General features: G+C 36.6%; 1 protein-coding gene across 5 annotated transcripts in view; it reads left to right on the top strand.

The window, feature by feature from the left end:
• Positions 1–17544, top strand: part of MICU3 (mitochondrial calcium uptake family member 3) — a 161974-nt gene that overhangs the window by 98085 nt on the left and 46345 nt on the right. The window lies entirely within an intron of this gene.

Raw genomic sequence — 17544 nt, 5'->3', positions numbered from 1 at the left:
ACAGGAGCGCTCGACCAAGCTGAACCTTAAAAGGGTTGTCCAGCCATAGGGTACAAGTCTGCAGTCACTCTATGTGTCTACAAATTTGTGAATCCTTAGAGAGCACTGCGTATTCTAAGGATTCTCCGGGAATGGTGGGCATGTGACTGCAAGTATGCGGTTTGCATACATGCGGTTACATGCTGACTAGACAACTGTACCGAGGCCGGACATGTCTAGTAGGAATGTGGCCGAAAGTATGCAAATCGCATACTTGCAGTTACATGACCGCCTACTCCCGGTGCCGGCACTGTAAAATCCTCACAGTGTGCAGTGCTCGATTCACAAGTCTGCAGTCACACAGAGTGACTTGTACCCTGAGGCTGGATACAATGAATACATTGAATGTAATTTTTTTCCCAGCGACTAAGAACTGTGTAGTGTGGTCACATGAGGATATACTGGTGTTGCGCTTCGTGTATTTGTCGTGCCATGACTGTGGAAATTCCTGAATAGTTAATAGATTAATGTCGGTATTTTTCCCACACACAGAAGTATGTTGACTTGCAAAAGCCAGGAGAGCTTGCAGACTCATCTCGTAATAAATAATCCAGCGGTCATGGGTGAGGGTAGTCTGGATAATTGCACATACAGTACTACGTAGCCTCAGATGGTTCTTTCTTCAGCTTGTTTGCTTCGTAGTGTTAACCAAAAGATGACAAAAATATTCCAAATTTTTCTTTACATGATGATTAGATTTATATCAGGCTTCAATAGGGCTCAAAGTAAACAATGATGCAAAATGAATTACCGGCATTAGTTTCCGCTGTTGATAAAAGCTGATTGCAGGGACTTACTAAAGCTAATGCTGCTGAAATATGCATTTCGTAGGGACATTTAAAAAGGGGTACAGATCTGAGGTGCCACTCCTGAGAAATCTATCATTGAAGCCATATGCAAACCAGGTTGGAAGTGCACCAAGTGAGCTTTCATCCTAATTTGCAAATGGTTTGTGTGCTAGATTTCTTATCACCGGCATATTGGATCTCTTTTCAAAAGGTATAATTTTTATTTCATGGAAAAGCCATACTACTATTATCATATGTAAAAGCATGCCCACTGTTTTCCTTTAAAACACACATCCTAAATAAGCCAATGTTCACATCAGCTGTACACAAAATGATGCTGTTTCCTGCTCTATACTGTTTTGTACAATGACGGCCACCATGATAGAAACCCTTCAGATGCCTTTAGACTCCTCAGCACTGAAATTGCAACACCAAGATGGAATAATCATGGAATTATGGAAATCACACGTTCGATAGTGATGTTAATAATATGCAAATGTTAAAAAGAATGGAAACAAAATGTTTAAAACATGTTGATTTAATCAGTATCGAGTAACGTCTCACACAGAAATGCCCACACTTACACGCCTGGAAATGTCATCAGTGAGATTATTAATGGTTGTCTGAGAAATGTTCTGCCACACTGAATGTACTTGGACATGTAAAGCATCAAGATCCACTGCTGACAGCTCTATTTGCTATTGCTGACCAATGACATCCCAGATGTGCTCGATGGGAGACAAGTCCGGAGACACTGTAGGCTATGGTAGCATGTGTAGGCCATGCAGGCTGCTCATAGTATCCGCAGCAACATGTAGACTGGATTGATGTGTTGAAAAATGGCTCCCTGAACACTTTGGAGAAATGGCCATAACACTGGTTCCATGACCAAATCAGGTTTAACTACCATACATTATAGCATTCCAAACCATAATCTCAGAAGTAGGACCGGTGTGACATTCCCTCATGAAGGCCTCTTCATGGTGTTCCCCATCTAGTCTCCAGACATCTCCAGCTATCATTGCGGTCTAGACAAAAGCGAACTCATCACTGAAGAGGATAGACCTCCATTCCTGTCTCCATTGCTGTCTTGCTCTACTCCTTGATAGCTTTGGGCCTGAGGTCAGTGGCACACCTGTAGCTGGACCTCTAGCTCATAGTCCAGTGTTGTTCGAATGCCTTCTGATGGTTTGTGTAGACACTGATGCCTCAGGCTTGGTACGTCCAATTTTTCACTTTTAATGCTGAATGGATCACTACGCGCCATTCTTCTAATCTCACTATATGATTGTGCAGAGGTTCAACTCTGCACCTTCATTGTTCTCCCAACCACTGGGACATGCAATGTTGAGCTGTGTTGACATTTCGGCCTATTCATGTTGTGATCTGCTGGAGTGATAAACCAAAGTCTCTCAGTTTAAGAATTCTGTCCCTCTCAATTTGCAACATGTCGACAAACAGGAGGCGTCACACAATCATCCCGCAATACTTTATCCAAACTTTTTTTTAGATTTCATATGGCTAAAATAAATTTGCTTTTATGGTGACTTTTATACCCCTCTCACATGCCACAGATTTTGAGAAAGGTGTTTGAAAATTTGACAATTTGCAGATCTTAGTGACACTTGTTACTTATACGATTTGCATAATCTTTTGGTTTGTCCTTCTTAATGTTGGAATTTAAATTTTGAGGAGTGTAGTAAGAAGTGGGACCATTACTTTCTGTAATATGCGGGTTTTAAGCACTGCCATTATTTTCACAATTTTGCTAGATAAGAAATGCAGAAATTACTAGTGCTGATGGGAGCTAAGCCTTAAATGATAACTTCATAGTAAAAATGTGCTCTGTGCTGAGCACTCACTCAGAGGGTGATGACTTTTCACCAGAAAACGGTATCAAGATGTGTCCTCTGACTCGTCGATTTATAGCAATAGGGCAAGCGGAGTCCAAAGCAAGTTTTTGTATGACACAATAGTGTAGCCGATTAAAAAAACTAAAACCTCTGGAAAAGAGGTCAAGCGGCATCCAAATGTTCATTATTACTTTGTCAGTAAAATGATTGGACACATCAGCGGGCTCTTCGTAATACTATTTTCCAGCTTAAAGACATAACCACCCTCCCCGACAGAACTCAGCGCGGACCACATCTTAAGGTGAGCATAGCCTTAGGGTCCATTTATACTGCACAATTATCGTGAACAATCATTCCTAGGAGAATTACTAGGAGAATTTGAATATAGGTAGCATGCAGAGCAGAAGTTATCAGAACTATATCAGAATATAGTTACATGTCAATTCCTTATCTAGTACAACCTGGATGGAGCAAGGACAGGTACCCCAACGCATGTTTTGCGTTAGCTTCTTCTGGGGGTATTCTGATATGTTTACTTCTGCTCTGCATACTACCTGTATTCAAATTCTCATAGGCACTAGCGTTACAAGACTAACTAAGCAGTGTGCATTTTTTTAGGGCTTATTCCCTGATCATAGCACTGACTTGATGTTCCTGCTTATGTCTGATTTATGCTATATGGTTGCATGTTTAAGTATATATTTATTCTGTATTTTTCTTGGATTTCATTTGTACTTAAATTCTTATGCGAACTAGCGCTCTCTTGACTTGCCAAGCAAACTATATTATCTACAATTTTCTCCTTGTACACTACCGTTCAAAAGTTTGGGATCTTTTAGAAATTTCATTATTTTTGAAAGAAAAGCACATTTTTTTTCAATGAAGCTAACATTAAATGAATCAGAAATACGCTCTTGTTAATGTGGAAAATGACTATTCTAGCTGCAAACATCTTGTTTTTATTGCAATACTGTATATACATAGGTGTATAGAAGCCCATTTCCAACAACCACCACTCCAGTGTTTTAATGGTACATTGTGTTTGCTAACTGTGTAAGAAGGATAATGGATGTTTAGAAAATCCTTGCACAAGTATGTTAGCCCAGCTGAAAACGGTTTGGCTGATTTGAGAAGCTATAAAATCGACCTTCCTTTGAGCTAGTTGAGAACCTGGAGCATTACATTTGCTTGTTCTATGAAACTCTCAAAATGGCCAGAAAAAGATAACTTTCATGTGAAACTCAACAGTCTATTCTTGTTCTTAGAAATGAAGGCTATTCCATGTGAGAGGTTGCTAAGAAACTGAAGATTTCCTACAACGGTGTGTACTACTCCCTTCAGAGGAGAGCACAAACAGGCTCTAACCAGAGTAGAAAGAGAAGTGGGAGGTCCGGCAGCACAACTGAGTGACAAGACAAGTACATTAGAGTCTCTAGTTTGAGAAATCAACGCCTCACAGCTCCTCAACTGGCAGCTTCATTAAACAGTACACGCAAAATGTCAGTGTCAACGTCTACAGTGAAGAGGCGACTCTGGGATGCTGGCCTTCAGAGCAAAGTGGCAAAGAAAAATCCATACCTGAGACTAGCTAATAAAAGGAAAAGATTAATATGGGCAAAAGAACACAGACATTTGACAGAGGAAGATTGGAAAAAAGTTTTATGGACAGACGAATCAAAGTTTGAGGTGTTTGGATCACACAGAAGAACATTTGTGAGACGCAGAACAACTGAAGAGATGCTGGAAGAGTGCCTGACGCCATCTGTTAAGCATGGTGGAGGTAATGTGATGGTCTGGAGTTGATTTGGTGCTGGTAAAGTGGGAGATTTGTCCAAGGTAAATGGGATTTTGCAATGCCATGCCATACCCTGTGGACAGCGCTTGATTGGAGCCAATTTCATCCTACAACAGGACAATGACCCAAAGCACACCTCCAAATTATGCATGAACTATTTAGGGAAGAAGCAGGCAGCTGGTATTCTCTCTGTAATGGAGTGGCCAGCGCCGTCACCAGATCACAACCCCTTTGAGCTGTTGTGGGAGCAGCTTGACCGTATGGTACGCAAAAAGTGCCCGTCAAGCCAATCCAACTTGTGGGAGGGGCTTCAGGAAGCATGGGGGGAAATTTCTCAAGATTAGCTCAGCAAATTAACATCTAGAATGCCAAAGGTCTGCAATGCTGGAATTGCTGCAAAGGGAGCATTCTTTGACGAAAGCAAAGTGTGAAGGAGAAAATTATTCTTTCTAGTAAAAATCATTATTTCTAACCTTGTCAATGTCTGGACTATATTTTTTATTCATTTTGCAACTCACTTGATAAATAAAAGTATGAGTTTTCATGGAAAACACAAAATTGGGTGACCCCAAACTTTTGAATGGTAGTGTACATTGTATTTTCAGGCTACTATTTAATCCACTTTGTGACTGTACAGCTATGTATTCAACGCCTTTTAAGGCACATTAATTATTATCTCACTTGAGAATTTGGATTATTATTATTATGTACACAATCTGCGTCACGGATGTATTGTTCTCCTTGTTTCAGCAGTATTCATATCATTTCTACTATCTATCGAGAATGTTGTTTGTATGATCTGGATGGGTGGAGTCTCTATGTCACTTTTTCCCCCTCTTTTTGAATATTACTGGTTTTAATAATGAATTCAATAAAAATTATAGTGTTACTTTAGAGCTGTATCAGCTTCCTGTTGTCTTTTTTGGTTTCTCATATTGTTGGAAGGACAGCAGTATATAGGCTGTTTTGGTTTTCGGATGGTCACTCATAGGCCTAGTAGACAGCTGTACTGAGGCACATGGGGTTCATGTGTCTTTCTTTATTCTTCCTTTCTGTATGGCACCAAATGGCCAATGATTCTCCAATAGAATATCTTCATAATATGATATATGCCTTGATTTTTTCCTGTAAGCTTTCATACATCCCTAGAGGAGAGTTGAAAGACCAAACATGTACTTGTGCCTAGCTATTCAAGGTTTTCAGTTTATTTTCTTTTAAGGTCTGTATAGGGATTTGTGAAGTCACTAAAGTTTTTAAAGAGATTTTTAATTTTGTATTAATAATTATTGATTATAAATCAATTATTTTTAATACAAAATTAAATGTAATACTTTAATAGTTTTTTTTTTTTTTATTAATTTTTATTTCAGCCACTGGTGGCTGCCATTTTCATTTGGGACGAACATAAAGGCTTAACGTATCACTGAAAAAGGCAGGGCATTCTTACTGATTCAAGAGCTGGTTCAAACACCGTCCATGACCTGCGTGGAACCTAAAGGTCCCCATACATGGACTCTAATGGCCAAGCCAACCATCTACCAACTCCCCCCAACCGAAGATTTGAGGGGAAGAAGATTAAAGTAAATTTCAACATGCATTTCTTTTGTTATCTTGGAAGATAAGCTGCTGCTAGAGGTGTTTGACAGCAGCTCTCTTCCCTCTCCTTATAAGAAAAAGAATGTTAATCTGAAACAAGCATGCATGTATAAGGAGGAAGTCAGGAGAGATAGCTATTGACTGAATGCTTGTTAGCCCAGTAGCTATCTAAAAAGATATATGGGCATGATATGAAACCACTGAGCACGGTGGCTCGGTGGTTAGCACTGCAGCCTTGCAGCGCTGGGGTCCTGGGTTCCAATCCCACCAAGGACAACATCTGCAAGGAGTTTGTATGTTCTCCTGGTGTTTGCTTGGGTTTCCTCCGGGTTCTCCAGTTTCCTCCCACAATCCAAAGACATACTGATAGGGAACTTAGATTGTGAGCCCCAATGTGGACCGTGACGATAATGTCTGTAAAGTGCTGTGGAATTAATGGCGATATATAAGTGAATAAAATAAATAAAAAATAGGAAGATCTGGATAGGACAAAGGCGCACAGATATGGCAGAACCATAAGGTGCAAAATGGGGGTAAGAGTGATAGTAACACTCACCTGTAGGGGTTGTGTAAGGACACAACACCTGTAGAAGCCTGAAGTGCCATAGCTGTAGCCAGGCTTGGACTGGCCCAGAGGAGAACTGGAGAATACTCCGGTGGGCCCCCTGTGCAAGAGTGGGCCACCACCCTCTTGTATGAGCAGTACTTGGCACTATATACTTGAATCACTATGTACAGACAAAGGTGGCATCTTATTTATTTAAGAATCTACCCAGTTCATTGTTATATAGATTTGTGATTGAGGATAATGTCACATTTACATGTAGCCTCAAAAGTGGGGTCCTCGAGTTGGTTACTGGTGGGCCCTTGGCACCCCAGTCCGACACTGGCTGTAGCCCTGTGGCAGATAGCAGTTTGGAAAAGCTGAGAGTATCACGATGTGTGAGCTGCGCTCATGGAAAGATTAGGATCTGGAGAGTATGAGCAAGGTTTTTTATTCACACCAACACATTTTGCCGCCTTTCTCAAGGTATAAAAACCAAATGTCCGATGACAAAACACATTAATGTGAATAAAAACCTTGTTTATACTTTACGGGTCTTATCCTTTCTGTGAGTTCACCTTGAATAGTGTGATAATCTTCTCCATGCAAATTTCATCATTTTTACCAGAATTTTTCCTAATTTTAATAATGGACACCACAACACAAACCCAATGGAATTTGTTATAGTCAGTGTTTGTGTCGGTCTTTTAAAAAAAATCTGTTCTTGCATAGATTTAGTTTTTTGGTTCCCATGATGGAACAGATATAGAAATTCCCAACTGTGGATGTGAACAGAGACCTAGGTATTCAGATCTCTTCTAGGTGGGCAACATGAAAAGTAATCCTAGCAGTCTAAGCAGGATCAACCTGTGTGTGGCCAGCTTTATGAAGAACCTCCAGGCCGAGGTTTGTAACCTATGGCTCTTACACCGACGTTAAACCATCATCCAGCGATGGCATGACTTCCAAGTTTAGTCTCACCTTGTTATTTATATTCATCTCCTTTGAAGGGATAATGCATGAAAGAGATGTATGTAAAAACAACAATGGCCATGTCTGAATGAAACTAAATTAGCTACATCTAAGTCACCCAACAGTGACCGCACACCGTCCCTGGTGTCTGTAATACAAGACGGTTAGAGAGCCAGGGGTGAGACAGCCATCAGGAGCTGAATGACTCGCAGCAAAGAACCAGACATGGAAGCTGACAAATCCAAAAATGTTCTATGGCAGCAAATGAACTCTGAAAAAGAAAAAGAAAAGGATCATTTGTTTGGGACTGTTGGATAATGACGCTTGTGAGGAATGTGAAAAGGAAACATTCTTGGGGCTTTTATGGAAGATGGCAATTTAGAGAGAGGTTCCTCATCACATTACAAGCTGAGCATGAGGTGATCGGATTCCTGAAGCGTGTTGTATATATTGGAAGAAATGGAGAGACAAGAAAAACTTGCTAAACCAACAGCCAGCTCTCTTCAGCTCATTTCCGATGACAGCCCCATCACAATTTTACATCAGTGTAAAAAAAGATGTTACCTTATGCAAGGACGCCTTATATTGACTTACAGAGGTAATCCCACAATGAACATTAGTCACCAATCACGGGATAGGTGATTATTGTCTGATCTTCCTAGACCCCAACCCATCACTAGAACGAGGGTCTGGAGACACCCTTAATTCTAACTACATGACCAGTGAAGAGGAGAATATTCCACATTGTTCCCCCATTCAATGTTTTGCAGTGATGAGGAACGGGGAGCTCAGGACCTTCATTCTAGTGATCAATAAGGGTGCCAGTGGTGAGGCCACCAATGATCAGACAATATGTAACTATCCTATGGACAGATAATGTCCATTCTGAGAAAATCCCTTTCTAGCACCATGAACATTATTCACAGGCAGTGGTTTGCTGGCTTTCTGGGCCACCATGTAAGCTACATTGATGCACCAAAACTACACACACCAACTCCAGATACTTCACCTCGAAAATATGTACTAATAATAAAAGGGAAAATATTTCTGTAAATATTGCTGCGGTACAACCAGGAAAAAGTATTAAAGGGACTGTTCCATCATTACAATCTTTATTCATATGTGCTATTATGATTGAACCCTCTCTATGAGCAAGTCCGTATAAGCATTTCTCATGATGGACAGATTTGGCCAATACTACAGACCTCCTTCATGTGAAATTATCAAATGTAACTTCCAACAGAAAAATCAGCTGTTTCTCAGGGGTATTGGGAGTCAGAATTATAGCAATCAGTTGTTCGCCATAGTGACTCTCAGGTCATGTTCACACAGTCACTATTTGTTAGGTCAGTATTTTCATCAGTACTTGGAAGCCAAAACCAGGAGTGGGTGATAAATACAGAAGTGGTGACGTGTTTCTATTATACCTTTCCTCTGATTGTTCCACTCTTGGTTTAGACTTATACATACTGATGCAAAATGCTGACCAAATACTAAGCGTGTGAACGTGGCCTTATTCTAAGGGGAGTGTCAGTTCTGAGACAACCCCTTTAAATGCAAACATAAAAATTGAGGTTTAAAACCATGTCAACGTATTAGGTTTGTACTTGATTTTTTTTTATTTTTCAGCTTATACCTCTTGTGTATAATTTCACGTTAAATACACACCTTGAATTTTGTTGTATGTGGAGATATATTGGATATGATTATATTGTCCTCCACTTTATGAAGTGAACCAGAATGTATTACACAATGGTAAGAATACAAAAGCCACCATGACTCTGCCGTAGTAAAGTCATTCTGGACACATTCGGTGTGAATTCCGTGTCTCACGACCATTACTAAGAAGCCCTCCTAAGCAAGTGGACTAGAAGGAAAACTAACCACATATGAGAAAAATTGATAAAAATCGGTCCAAACACTGATGAAAATCATATGGAAATTGGTTTGTTTTTCATGTACTTAGAAAAAAAAAAAATTATGTTTTGTTTTTTTATAATTTTTGGTTCTTGGCATATCTATTTACGGGGCGTTTTCTAGGATTTCCGCATGTATATTGCATGTTGGATATTCTGTTCTTTGCAAAAATATTTATTTTTGCTTCTTTATTGGTTTTAATTGTGTTTTTGTTCACTATGACTACTTAATAAAGATCTTTTAGTCTTCAGTATATATATTGTCTACTGCATTATATGAGTGTTGGTGATTCTTTTCACCAATTTTTCCTGGTTCTTGTATTCCCAACTTTACACGGTGGCTCAGTGGTTAGCACTGCAGCCTTGCAGCGCTGGGGTCCTGGGTTCAATCTCACCAAGGACAACATCTGCAAGGAGTTTGTATGTCCTCCCCATGTTTTTATGGGTTTCTTCCGGGTTCTCCGGTTTCCTCCCACACTCCAAAGACATACTGATAGGGAATTTAGATTGTGAGCCCCAATGGGGACAATGCCGATAATGTCTGTAAAGTGTTGTGGAATCAATGGCGCTATGAGTAAAATAAATATTACACTGTTGCATAATGCATAATTTTTGGTTCTTGTATTCCTGATATTACACTGTTGTGTAATCCATTACTATGTACCGTAATTCATTATTTATGTAATCCATTATTCATGGATTATGGATTATCATCATCATTATTATTAATCCATTATATAATCCATTATTTCTGGGTATTGTATTCCTGGTATTACACTGCTGTATGATACATTATTTCTGGGTATTGTATTCCTGATATTACACCTCTGTATGATACATTATTTCTGGGTATTGTATTCCTGATATTACACTGCTGTATGATACATTATTTCTGGGTATTGTATTCCTGATATTACACTGCTGTATGATACATTATTTCTGGGCATTGTATTTCTGATATTACACTGCTGTATGATACATTATTTCTGGGTATTGTATTCCTGATATTACACTGCTATATGATACATTATTTCTGGGTATTGTATTCCTGATATTACACTGCTGTATGATACATTATTTCTGGGCATTGTATTTCTGATATTACACTGCTGTATGATACATTATTTCTGGGTATTGTATTCCTGATATTACACTGCTATATGATACATTATTTCTGGGTATTGTATTCCTGATATTACACTGCTATATGATACATTATTTCTGGGTATTGTATTCCTGATATTACACTGCTATATGATACATTATTTCTGAGTATTGTATTCCTGATATTACACTGCTATATGATACATTATTTCTGGGTATTGTATTCCTGGTATTACACTGCTGTATGATACATTATTTCTGGATATTGTATTCCTGATATTACACCTCTGTATGATACATTATTTCTGGGTATTGTATTCCTGATATTACACTGCTATATGATACATTATTTCTGAGTATTGTATTCCTGATATTACACTGCTATATGATAGATTATTTCTGGGTATTGTATTCCTGATATTACACCTCTGTATGATACATTATTTCTGGGTATTGTATTCCTGATATTACACTGCTATATGATACATTATTTCTGGGTATTGTATTCCTGATATTACACTGCTGTATGATACATTATTTCTGGGTATTGTATTCCTGATATTACACTGCTATATGATAGATTATTTCTGGGTATTGTATTCCTGATATTACACCTCTGTATGATACATTATTTCTGGGTATTGTATTCCTGATATTACACTGCTATATGATACATTATTTCTGGGTATTGTATTCCTGATATTACACTGCTGTATGATACATTATTTCTGGGCATTGTATTTCTGATATTACACTGCTGTATGATACATTATTTCTGGGTATTGTATTCCTGGTATTACACTGCGGTATGATACATTATTTCTGGGTATTGTATTCCTGATATTACACCTCTGTATGATACATTATTTCTGGGTATTGTATTCCTGATATTACACTGCTGTATGATACATTATTTCTCGGTATTGTATTCCTGGTATTATACCTCTGTATGATACATTATTTCTGGGTATTGTATTCCTGATATTACACCTCTGTATGATACATTATTTCTGGGTATTGTATTCCTGATATTACACTGCTGTATGATACATTATTTCTGGGTATTGTATTCCTGATATTACACTGCTGTATGATACATTATTTCTCGGTATTGTATTCCTGGTATTACACCTCTGTATGATACATTATTTCTGGGTATTGTATTCCTGATATTACACTGCTATATGATACATTATTTCTCGGTATTGTATTCCTGATATTACACTGCTATATGATACATTATTTCTGGGTATTGTATTCCTGATATTACACTGCTATATGATACATTATTTCTGGGTATTGTATTCCTGGTATTACACTGCTGTATGATACATTATTTCTGGGTATTGTATTCCTGGTATTACACCTGTGTATGATACATTATTTCTGGGTATTGTATTCCTGATATTACACCTCTGTATGATACATTATTTCTGGGTATTGTATTCCTGGTATTACACTGCTATATGATACATTATTTCTGGGTATTGTATTCCTGATATTACACTGCTATATGATACATTATTTCTGGGTATTGCATTCCTGATATTACACTGCTATATGATACATTATTTCTGGGTATTGTATTCCTGGTATTACACCTCTGTATGATACATTATTTCTGGGTATTGTATTCCTGGTATTACACCTCTGTATGATACATTACTTCTGGGTATTGTATTCCTGATATTACACTGCTGTATGATACATTATTTCTGGGTATTGTATTCCTGATATTACACTGCTATATGATACATTATTTCTGGGTATTGTATTCCTGATATTACACTGCTATATGATACATTATTTCTGGGTATTGTATTCCTGATATTACACTGCTATATGATACATTATTTCTGGGTATTGTATTCCTGATATTACACTGCTGTATGATACATTATTTCTGGGTATTGTATTCCTGGTATTACACTGCTGTATGATACATTATTTCTGGGTATTGTATTCCTGATATTACACTGCTGTATGATACATTATTTCTGGGTATTGTATTCCTGGTATTACACCTCTGTATGATACATTATTTCTGGGTATTGTATTCCTGGTATTACATCTCTGTATGATACATTACTTCTGGGTATTGTATTCCTGTTATTACACTGCTATATGATACATTATTTCTGGGTATTGTATTCCTGATATTACACTGCTGTATGATACGTTATTTCTGGGTATTGTATTCCTGGTATTACACTGCTATATGATACATTATTTCTGGGTATTGTATTCCTGATATTACACTGCTGTATGATACATTATTTCTGGGTATTGTATTCCTGATATTACACTGCTGTATGATACATTATTTCTGGGTATTGTATTCCTGATATTACACTGCTATATGATACATTATTTCTGGGTATTGTATTCCTGGTATTACACTGCTGTATGATACATTATTTCTGGGTATTGTATTCCTGGTATTAGACTGCTATATGATACATTATTTCTGGGCATTGTATTCCTGATATTACACTGCTGTATGATACATTATTTCTGGGTATTGTATTCCTGATATTACACTGCTGTATGATACATTATTTCTGGGTATTGTATTCCTGATATTACACTGCTGTATGATACATTATTTCTGGGTATTGTATTCCTGATATTACACCGCTATATGATACATTATTTCTGGGTATTGTATTCCTGATATTACACTGCTGTATGATACATTATTTCTGGGTATTGTATTCCTGATATTACACCTCTGTATGATACATTATTTCTGGGTATTGTATTCCTAGTATTACACCTCTGTATGATACATTATTTCTGGGTATTGTATTCCTGATATTACACTGCTGTATGATACATTATTTCTGGGTATTGTATTCCTGATATTACACCTCTGTATGATACATTATTTCTGGGTATTGTATTCCTGATATTACACCTCTGTATGATACATTATTTCTGGGTATTGTATTCCTGGTATTACACCTCTGTATGATACATTATTTCTGGGTATTGTATTCCTGGTATTACACCTCTGTATGATACATTATTTCTGGGCATTGTATTCCTGATATTACACCTCTGTATGATACATTATTTCTGGGTATTGTATTCCTGATATTACACCTCTGTATGATACATTATTTCTGGGTATTGTATTCCTGATATTACACTGCTATATGATACATTATTTCTGAGTATTGTATTCCTGATATTACACTGCTATATGATAGATTATTTCTGGGTATTGTATTCCTGATATTACACCTCTGTATGATACATTATTTCTGGGTATTGTATTCCTGATATTACACTGCTATATGATACATTATTTCTGGGTATTGTATTCCTGATATTACACTGCTGTATGATACATTATTTCTGGGTATTGTATTCCTGATATTACACTGCTATATGATAGATTATTTCTGGGTATTGTATTCCTGATATTACACCTCTGTATGATACATTATTTCTGGGTATTGTATTCCTGATATTACACTGCTATATGATACATTATTTCTGGGTATTGTATTCCTGATATTACACTGCTGTATGATACATTATTTCTGGGCATTGTATTTCTGATATTACACTGCTGTATGATACATTATTTCTGGGTATTGTATTCCTGGTATTACACTGCGGTATGATACATTATTTCTGGGTATTGTATTCCTGATATTACACCTCTGTATGATACATTATTTCTGGGTATTGTATTCCTGATATTACACTGCTGTATGATACATTATTTCTCGGTATTGTATTCCTGGTATTATACCTCTGTATGATACATTATTTCTGGGTATTGTATTCCTGATATTACACCTCTGTATGATACATTATTTCTGGGTATTGTATTCCTGATATTACACTGCTGTATGATACATTATTTCTGGGTATTGTATTCCTGATATTACACTGCTGTATGATACATTATTTCTCGGTATTGTATTCCTGGTATTACACCTCTGTATGATACATTATTTCTGGGTATTGTATTCCTGATATTACACTGCTATATGATACATTATTTCTCGGTATTGTATTCCTGATATTACACTGCTATATGATACATTATTTCTGGGTATTGTATTCCTGATATTACACTGCTATATGATACATTATTTCTGGGTATTGTATTCCTGGTATTACACTGCTGTATGATACATTATTTCTGGGTATTGTATTCCTGGTATTACACCTGTGTATGATACATTATTTCTGGGTATTGTATTCCTGATATTACACCTCTGTATGATACATTATTTCTGGGTATTGTATTCCTGGTATTACACTGCTATATGATACATTATTTCTGGGTATTGTATTCCTGATATTACACTGCTATATGATACATTATTTCTGGGTATTGCATTCCTGATATTACACTGCTATATGATACATTATTTCTGGGTATTGTATTCCTGGTATTACACCTCTGTATGATACATTATTTCTGGGTATTGTATTCCTGGTATTACACCTCTGTATGATACATTACTTCTGGGTATTGTATTCCTGATATTACACTGCTGTATGATACATTATTTCTGGGTATTGTATTCCTGATATTACACTGCTATATGATACATTATTTCTGGGTATTGTATTCCTGATATTACACTGCTATATGATACATTATTTCTGGGTATTGTATTCCTGATATTACACTGCTATATGATACATTATTTCTGGGTATTGTATTCCTGATATTACACTGCTGTATGATACATTATTTCTGGGTATTGTATTCCTGGTATTACACTGCTGTATGATACATTATTTCTGGGTATTGTATTCCTGATATTACACTGCTGTATGATACATTATTTCTGGGTATTGTATTCCTGGTATTACACCTCTGTATGATACATTATTTCTGGGTATTGTATTCCTGGTATTACATCTCTGTATGATACATTACTTCTGGGTATTGTATTCCTGTTATTACACTGCTATATGATACATTATTTCTGGGTATTGTATTCCTGATATTACACTGCTGTATGATACGTTATTTCTGGGTATTGTATTCCTGGTATTACACTGCTATATGATACATTATTTCTGGGTATTGTATTCCTGATATTACACTGCTGTATGATACATTATTTCTGGGTATTGTATTCCTGATATTACACTGCTGTATGATACATTATTTCTGGGTATTGTATTCCTGATATTACACTGCTATATGATACATTATTTCTGGGTATTGTATTCCTGGTATTACACTGCTGTATGATACATTATTTCTGGGTATTGTATTCCTGGTATTAGACTGCTATATGATACATTATTTCTGGGCATTGTATTCCTGATATTACACTGCTGTATGATACATTATTTCTGGGTATTGTATTCCTGATATTACACTGCTGTATGATACATTATTTCTGGGTATTGTATTCCTGATATTACACTGCTGTATGATACATTATTTCTGGGTATTGTATTCCTGATATTACACCGCTATATGATACATTATTTCTGGGTATTGTATTCCTGATATTACACTGCTGTATGATACATTATTTCTGGGTATTGTATTCCTGATATTACACCTCTGTATGATACATTATTTCTGGGTATTGTATTCCTAGTATTACACCTCTGTATGATACATTATTTCTGGGTATTGTATTCCTGATATTACACTGCTGTATGATACATTATTTCTGGGTATTGTATTCCTGATATTACACCTCTGTATGATACATTATTTCTGGGTATTGTATTCCTGATATTACACCTCTGTATGATACATTATTTCTGGGTATTGTATTCCTGGTATTACACCTCTGTATGATACATTATTTCTGGGTATTGTATTCCTGGTATTACACCTCTGTATGATACATTATTTCTGGGCATTGTATTCCTGATATTACACCTCTGTATGATACATTATTTCTGGGTATTGTATTCCTGATATTACACCTCTGTATGATACACTATTTCTGGGTATTGTATTCCTGATATTACACTGCTATATGATACATTACTTCTGGGTATTGTATTCCTGATATTACACTGCTGTATGATACATTATTTCTGGGTATTGTATTCCTGGTATTACACTGCTATATGATACATTATTTCTGGGTATTGTATTCCTGATATTACACTGCTGTATGATACATTATTTCTGGGTATTGTATTCCTGATATTACACCTCTGTATGATACATTACTTCTGGGTATTGTATTCCTGATATTACACTGCTGTATGATACATTATTTCTGGGTATTGTATTCCTGATATTACACTGCTGTATGATACATTATTTCTGGGTATTGTATTCCTGATATTACACTGCTATATGATACATTATTTCTGGGTATTGTATTCCTGATATTACACCTCTGTATGATACATTATTTCTGGGTATTGTATTCCTGATATTACACTGCTGTATGATACATTATTTCTGAGTATTGTATTCCTGATATTACACTGCTATATGATACATTACTTCTGGGTATTGTATTCCTGATATTACACTGCTATATGATACATTACTTCTGGGTATTGTATTCCTGATATTACACTGCTGTATGATACATTATTTCTGGGTATTGTATTCCTGATATTACAACTCTGTATGATACATTATTTCTGGGTATTGTATTCCTGATATTACACTGCTGTATGATACATTATTTCTGGGTATTGCATTCCTGATATTACACCTCTGTATGATACATTATTTCTGGGTATTGTATTCCTGATATTACACTGCTGTATGATTCACTTTTTAACTCATTTTTTGTTTATTAAAGCCCCTCAAAAAGTTGTATATCCATTAAGTAATGATTTGTACAGCAGCGCAAAGGAATCTTACGGATGTACAAAAAAATCTTAATCATTTAATTGAACTGTGCTGACAGTATGAAAAAAGATCTGTAGGTATGCTTGGTGCCTGCTGTGCAGACAAATGACTCGGTGTGGA

The sequence above is a fragment of the Phyllobates terribilis genome, unplaced genomic scaffold (assembly GCF_046119375.1).
Source record: "Phyllobates terribilis strain yellow unplaced genomic scaffold, ASM4611937v1 Scaffold_1__5_contigs__length_1240528914, whole genome shotgun sequence".
NCBI lineage: Eukaryota > Metazoa > Chordata > Amphibia > Anura > Dendrobatidae > Phyllobates > Phyllobates terribilis.
Note: the sequence above shows the minus strand (reverse complement) of the source record. Positions and strands in the feature narration are given on the sequence as shown.